At 43.5% G+C, this 8,391-nt stretch overlaps 1 pseudogene; it reads left to right on the top strand.

The window, feature by feature from the left end:
* The first annotated feature begins 4,689 nt into the window (after positions 1-4,689).
* LOC139010000 (transcription factor Spi-C pseudogene) lies at positions 4,690-5,631 on the top strand (annotated as a pseudogene).
* The last annotated feature ends 2,760 nt before the right edge of the window (positions 5,632-8,391 follow it).

The raw sequence follows: 8,391 nt of genomic DNA on the forward strand, positions 1-8,391 counted from the left end.
TGACTACAGCAGAGGAGTTGCTGTGCAGGATTCAACTGTATGGCATAGAACTTGCTTCGGTGGAGCTTTGGTGCTCACCAAGTCTTCCCCTTTAGTGTATAGCTCATGGAGGTGGTAAGGTTTTAATCTAGCATGGTCTGAAGCTGTCCACTGGCTCTGGGGCCTCCTGAGAGGTACTAGGTCAGTACTGGGGAACTTCTCTTCCTTGCCCTGGATCCCTGGGCTGGAAGGTGTGGTGTGGGACTGGGTACCTTGCCTGGGGTCACCCAGCAGAAGCCACAGAGTGATCTGGAAAGGGTTTCTACTTGGGGCCTAGAGGTGCCCAGGAGAAGCCAATCTGCAAACCAAGCCTGACTGCCATTAGTGCCAGGCCTGGAGCCTCTTAGGAACAGGTACAAGGTACGCAGAGGCCAGATGCTACTTGTTTGAGAGATTTTGGCAAAGTCCTAAGCATGAGGCAAAAGAGGCTATTCATATAGAAATGGGTGGGCCTGGGTGGGCCCACAATTTTGGGGTGAGGGTGTCTCAGGGAATCAGTATGATGGGGTAAATAGTGTGAGCCAGGTTGATGGAGACTTAGATATGGCACACACCTGCTGGGTCTGTGGGGGGAGGGCTCAGAAAAGGAACATTGGCCTCTGCCAGCCTTTTTTCTAGCAGAAAGTTGCCTTCCCCAGCTCTCACCCTGATGCTGAACAATTCAGTTCCTCCCTGTATGTTCCTGGTTCCTTTCAAGCTGCTGCTCCACTGGATCTCAGAGGGAGTGAGTCCAAGTAAGTCTGTGCATGGGCCCTTTCAGAGGATCTGCCTGGGACTTCAGGAGCTCTCCATCTCATTCAGCCACAATCTCTGCTGGTTTTTACAGCCAGAAGTTATGGGGAACTTCTCTTCCTGGCCCTGGATCCCTAGGCTGGAAGGTGTGGTGTGGGACTGGACCCCTTGCTCTTCCAGAGGGACTTCCATAGCCAAGATATGTCTCCCAACCTTAAAGTATCACACATGGATGTAGGACCAGCCTGTTCCACATCTCCACCCCTTCTACCAGTCTTGGTATGGCTTCTTCCTTAAATTCCTGATTGTAGGACTTTCATTTAGCTAGATTTCAGGCAGTTCTGAATGATGGTTGTTCTGTAGTTGTAATTTTGATGTGGTTGTGTGAGGATTCAAGTACCTCATTTACCTATGCTGCCATCTTGACTAGAAGTAGAAATGGCAGTTCTTAAATTGATTGAGAACTGTCCAATATCATTATAGCATCAGATTCATAATTGTCTTTCTTCTCTTCATTTTTCTTCTCCTCTCTCATTTCCTCTCTCTTTTTTCTTGCTTTGTCTCTGTATCTTTCACTCTATTTCTCTCCCTCTCTTCCTCTCTTTCTTCTTTTTTTGCATGATACCTATTATTATTTCATCTCCCATATTCTTCCAGATATATATATATATATATATATATATATATATATACACCCTATATAATAAAGAGCTAATATGCTAATGGTCATCACGCCCTCATGCCGTCACGCCTGAATGGCTCAGACACTCAACTCTTGGGAGAGAGGAATGGGGACCAGCCAGGACCAAATGAGCTCGCAAGAGAGGAATGGGAAACAGCCAGGTACAAATGAGCTTGCGAGAGAGAAATGGGTTTCAGCCAGGCTGCAGCCTGGGAGAGGGACAAGCCACCTGCCCTGTAGTCCTGGGCGTCAGTGGCTGTGCCTGTGCCTGTGGCCCAGGGGAGGGACAAGCCACATGCCCCACAGTCCCAGGCACCAGCGTATGGGGCTGCAGCCCGGGAGAGGGACAAGCCACCCCCCCCCCCCCCCGCCCCGTGGTCCTGGGCGCCTGTGGCTGTGGCCCAGGCGAAGTCGCCCACCCACGGTCCCCTGTGGCTGCAGCTGGCCCAGGCGAAGCTGGCCCGGGTCCTGGGTGCCTGCAGCCGGCCAGAAGAGGGAATCCTGGGTCCTGGGTGCAGGGCAAGGCAGAGGCGGTTAGAGGCTATCAGGCCAGCAGGGGAGCAGTTAGGGGCAATCAGGCCGGTAGGGGAGCAGTTAGGGGTGATCAGGCAGGCAGGCAGGCAGAGGGGATAGGGGCAATAAGGCAGGAAGGCAGGTGAGCAGTTAGGAGCCAGTGGTCTGGGATTGCGAGAGACAGTCAGACATCCCCTGAGGGGTCCCAGGCTGGAAGGTGTGGTGTGGGACTGGGTACCTTGCCTGGGGTCACCCAGCACAAGCCACAGAGTGATCTGAAAAGGGTTTCTACTTGGGGCCTAGAGGTGCCCAGGAGAAGCCAATCTGCAAACCAAGGGGGACCACCCCCCTCCCCATGCAGGAATTTCATGCACTGGGCCTCTAATACACACACACACACACACACACACACACACACACACACACTGAGTGGCCAGATTATTATGACCACCTGACGTTTGTAGGCAAATTAGCTATAATTTTGCACTGAAGTTGCTAGAGGGCCAGATCATTATAAACGTCTGAATAGCACAACATACCTGTTTTGTTGCTGATCAACTTCATCCTATCATGTTAATGGCGTATCCCAATGGAGATGGCTTCTTCCAACAAGACAATGTGCCATGCCATGGTGCTCGTATTGTGCAGGAGTGGTTTCAAGAACATGAGGGAGACTTTACCTTGCTTAGGTGGCCGCCACAATCACCAGATCTCAATCCAATTGAGCATTTGTGGGACGAAGTTAAAAGAGCCATCAAGCAGCCATCAAATCTCACAGAACTGGACAGTGCTATTCATCAGGCATGGTGTCAGATTCCTCGCATCAGCTTTCAACATCTCGTGGAGTCAGTGCCAAGAAGAATCGCTGCAGTATTGAAGGCAAAAGGTGGCCCAACGAAGTACTGATGGGGTGGTCATAATAATCTGGCGACTCAGTGTGTGTGTGTGTGTGTGTGTGTATTTACAATTGCTATGACTAATTACTTTCAAGATTTACAATCTGGGACTGGTTTTTGAAGATTATGAAATTCTTTCCTCTGAATCTAATATCAGAAACCCACACCATATCCTCTGGGATTGCAATTTTTTCCTTCATTTTTGGAATATATTTTAGAGTAGGAATTTCTCAGAATTCTGATTCAACTAGTTCTTTGACCTAGCCCTTTACTAGTTATAAGAGCTCAAACATATAACCCCTCAGTATCAGTTACTTAACACAGTGTATATACATGGAACAATGATATTGACTTCACAATGTTATGGTAAGTATTTAAGATCATGATTGATATGATTAGTTAAAATTCAACTTTGATACTTAAATTCAATGTAAAGATGATAATGATGATGAAGAAATAAGAATAATTGGCTTATTTTTGAAGTATATTCTGTATGTTCCAAAAAAAATGTTTGTCATTGAAGGCTAACTTTGCCACTATGTTTTTATGTATCTGTATCTAATAAATAATTGCTAACCAGTTATTAAATGCTAAATGTTTAGATGCTAAAATTATTAATTCAAATTTTCTTAACATTATGTTATGTTAGTAATTTTGCCAAAACTTCAACCCTCCTCTTTAACTCCGGGACCTGGGATTTTACGGTGTTTATGTCTTCCGGAAGATTTTTTAAAACTAAAATCTTTCACTTACTTTCCAATAAAATTATTAACAGTTTTCTTTTTAGGGTTTGAAACATTATTTTCTAGACTTTTTGCATTTGGAGGAACTTTAGAAATGTAGCAAGCTTATTTTCAAACTCTATTTTCAGATGGATTTACTTTACTTATTGATGAATCCTTGATTAACCTTAGATTTCTACATTCACGTTTGTTAGATTTAGCAAACATTTTTACTCTCCATCTCTTATTTGCAAACAGTCCTAGCCAGTTGGCTCAGTAAATAGAGCATCGGCCTGTAGACCAAAGTCCTGGGTTCAATTCCAGTCAAGGGCACGTACCTCGGTTGCAGGCTCCTCCCCGGCCCAGGCACTGGTCAGGGCACATGCAAGAGGCAACCAATAAATGTGTTTCTCTCACATTGACGTTTCTTTCTGTATTTCCCTCTCTCTTCCACGCTCTCTAAAAACAGATAAATGGAAATATATCCTTGGGTGAGGATTAACAACAAAACATAATTCACACAGAGTTGACAATAACATACCCTTACATCTGTCTTGTTGCAATTTAAAGACCCTGCACACGCTAGGTCTGTCCACACATAATCTGCATGGGGGAGAGCCACATGCTCTGAGTCTCAGCCCACACCTCCCCATCATCAGGGGTTATCACCTGAGTGCTTGAGTCATGGGAAAGCCAGTACTGGGAGACAGGAGTCATTATAGAGAACATACATTCAGCAGCACAACACCTTCATGGGGATGGGGCAGTGCAGAATCATTGGTCTGAGATCCCACATCTTGGGTGCTCTACCCATCAGACAAGGAAGCCTAATGGGCTGGAAGGAGATCACCAGCATAGACCTACTACCAATTCAAAGGGAGTCCCAGAAATTCCACCTCAGCCTCAAAGCCAGAGTCTGGTCTCCACTGTCGCCCTTAAATCTTGTCATCTCATTATGCATTTTATAATGATTTATTTTATTATTAAACCAACTTAAGTCTTTCTTCATCCCTTGCATTCCAAGAACCACAAAACTTTGTGCAGAGGGTGATGCAGGCTTGTGTTTCAGAGGAGCAGGTGATTTCCTAGATTGGATTCTGAAGACCAGGTAAGATGGATGGGCTGAGAATGAAACATTCGTAGGTGAATGGAGCACCCATAGTTTCTATCAGAGCCACTGGAAACCATCGCAAAGAAGCCTTCAAGCCAAAGAAGAAAATGGATGCCCTCAGCAAATGCACCAACTTCAAGCAGTTTACAGAATTGCCAAGTTAATAAGAAGTAGGGCTTGTGTCGAACAAGATAGGCTGGGCCAAGCATTTGAAGATGCTTTTGACGTACTGAGGCAACATTCAACTGGAGATCTTCAGTACCCACCAGATCGCTAAGACTGCGTGCATTTCATCAACCACTGTTCTCATGTCCGAGGAAATCCCAGCTACTATGGTGCGCTGCTTCCAGAGCAACCTGTCTATAACTGGAAATCAGCAATAAACCTTCCTGTGGACCTCTGTCTTGAAGGGAATATTCATCCATCTCTGCAGAACATCCCTGAAAACCAGCTGGTACAGCCTCCTGTTCTCCAGCAAAAGGGAGGAAAAGGCAGGAAGAAGCTCTGACTATTTGAATACCTTCATGAATCTCTGTGTAATCCCGAGATGGCATCTTGTATTCAGTGGATAGATAAAACCAAAGGCATCTTTCAGTTTGTATCAAAAAAAAAACAAAACAAAACTTGCCCAACTATGGGGCAAAGGAAAAGACCGTGACTTACCAGAAAATGGCCAGAGCACTGAGGAATTACGGAAGAACCGGGGAAATCACCAAATCCGGAGGAACTGAGTAACCAGTTCAATGAGGCCATTCTCTAAAGACTCTCTCCATCTTATTTCTTGGAAAAAGAGATCTTCTACTCACAGTATGTTCAACCTGATCAAGGATATCTAAGTTTACTAGTAAGTAGCTGGAATGCAAATTCTAACTATACATATGCCAATTACCATGAGCTGAGTTACCCTAATTGCTAAATATAATCTTACATATTATGATTTCCGAACATCAGAAATCCCTGAACCCACAATACAATGTATAGCTAATAAATTATAGAATTGTATACTATATAATTTTATTAACCAATATCACCCTAATAAAATTCAATAAAAATAAAATAAAAAAGAAATATCTATTAAAAACAACAACAACAAAAGCTTTGTGCATCTCCTGGTATGACTGTCCTTCTTCCCTTCCCAATTCCTGAAAGATCTCTAATGTTTTTTCTGTAATTCTGATTCATTACCAGTAAAATGCTCTAAATCCACATCCATTTCCTGATGATCCTTCTACTTTCTCCTCCATCTTTTCTCCTGAATGCAGACTTCTCTACTCAACTCTCCACTTGTCATCAAAATACACATTAAAGTCAACATACCTAAAACTTTACCCTAAAGTTTTACCCCAACTCCTTGCCTAGTGAACACACACACACACACACACACACACACACACACAGGCTTCCACATCTAAGTGGGTGACAACTACATTCTACATTCTTTCAAATGCCCAGGCAAAAAATCTGGGGATTCCACTCTTGATTTCACTGGCTCACGTTCAGTTCGTCAGCAAATGCTGTCAGCTTTCCCTTCACAGCATCACCAGAGCTCTGCCAGCCCTATCTCTGCCTTCTGCATCCATGGCCTGAACTCCCTCCACTCCCTTGGGGTTGCTGCATCAGTTTGCTAACATTATAATCCTGGCTGTATTTTGGCCATTCTCACATCTATTCTTAATGCTGCAGCTTGGCTCATCCTTTTAGTGCCCAAGATAGAAGTACACTGGCCTCTCTTGCTGGCCACATTCCACCATCAGGCCTTTCTCCCAGCTGTGTCTTCTACCTGCAATTCCCTTTTCCCTGATGTCTCCTTTACTTATTCCATTTAAACCTTAAATCCTGCTCAAACTCAGATTCTCAGTGAGGACTATACAGCCCTTGTCCACTCTGGGCCCACCCTCCCAGTGCCCTTCACCAATAATATATTGGACTATATTCCAATAATATATTAGAAAGTAATATATTTTCCCAATATATTATTTATCAACTTCCAATGTGTTACATTGCTGTCGTATTTATTAGTTCATTTTTGTTCTGTTGCTTTTGTCTTTTTTTTGTTTTTGGTAGAATGTAAGCACTCTGTGGGAGGGGTCTTTGTCTGTTGACAGCAATATGTTCAATATTGCCTAAGCACCTCAAACACTAGTTTGTCCTTGGTGTCATTCACTGCACACTTACTGAACAAATAAGTGATTGTCTTGCTGGGGTTGCAGAAATAAATGATGGAGCTGACAGTGTTTTGTGGGAAATGTAGTATTCTAAAGTGATATTATTATTATTTATAACCAATCACTGGCCAATAAAGTTTAATGTCAAGTGCTAAATGAGTAAAATCAATTTTTATGTGTAGAGGAAATTTGAATAAAAGACTGAGTTTTCAGAGGTGATGGAATCTAGTGATAGGCATGGTCCTACGGAGCCTCCTATAGCTTTAATTTCTGTGACAACACAATGACACCTCGAAATCCCGCTTTGCCTCATACACATGACACATGACACCTGTCTTACACTTGCTAGAAATATGGGTAACATTTTATAAAATTCTATGGACTAAAACCTTTTTTTAAAAAAATTGAGTTATGTTCCATGTATCCCTCTTCATCTGAACTGCACAATAGTGCCACCTCCTCTCCCCCACAGGGTGCCTTGGGTCTGCTCTCCTTGTCTTCACTTCCTACTATTGTGCATCTCTCTGTTATTATACACTGGCCTTTTTTCTAGCCCACATTATTATAAAGAATAGCTAAATTAATAAAGAATGATTAAAAAGTCACCCCCTAACATTAGATTCTAATTTCTATGTCTACAGTTTATCAGAAACTGGATGATTTATTTAAATAACTACTTTGATCATTTACCCACCTTCACCCCACAATGGGGTGACTGTTTGGTCAAGTGATGTAACTAACTTGCTAATTATTCTAGCATGTGGGAAGGCCCTAAATGATGAGAACTGGGAGGGGGGTGATATGTGGAGCTGGTGGGAGCAGGAAGTAAAATAGCTTTATTTGCCAGTAGAAGGAACTGAGCAAATTTAGAGTAGTAATTTAAACGCTTCAGTCCCCAAGGGCAGAGAAATGGAGACACTGGGATTTATTAAAGCCGTCTGTTCTCCTAGCACTGGCCCTGGGTTCACGTTTCTGGGGAGCAGCTCTTCCATTACCAGGAAGAGGGCAGGGTGGAGGAGGGCTGCACGGGCTACCCATCTACAGTTCTACACGCTCTCCTGCGTGGGGCATTCTCTTCACATCCTGAGTTTGTGCCTGTATCTGTTCAAAAGCACCCAAATAATCATTTTGACATATTCCTTAGTCAGTTGGCTCAAAAAAGTATGATTTTGCTCTGATGTTGCCTGGCTGACTGCAAGGACTCAATTATTATTCATTTATTTACTTTATTATTTAAATTTTCAGCCTTGTGATATCATAGTTGCCTCTGTAAGAGCATTAAAACATGGTCAGTTTGGCTCAGTGGATGGAGCATTGGCCTACAGACTGAAAGGTCCTGGGTTTGAGTCCGGTCAAAGGCACATGCACGGGTTGTGAGCTCAATCCCCAGTGTGGGGCATGCAGGAGGCAGCCGATCAATGATTCTCTCTCATCATTGATGTTTCTATCTCTCTCTCCCTCTCCCTTCCTCTCTGAAATCAATAAAAAAATATTTACTAAAAAAAAACACACGGTCATATGTACACAATAT

The sequence above is a fragment of the Myotis yumanensis genome, unplaced genomic scaffold (assembly GCF_028538775.1).
Source record: "Myotis yumanensis isolate MYYU_CA2020_CCGP unplaced genomic scaffold, mMyoYum1.0.hap1 SCAF_5, whole genome shotgun sequence".
Lineage (NCBI taxonomy): Eukaryota > Metazoa > Chordata > Mammalia > Chiroptera > Vespertilionidae > Myotis > Myotis yumanensis.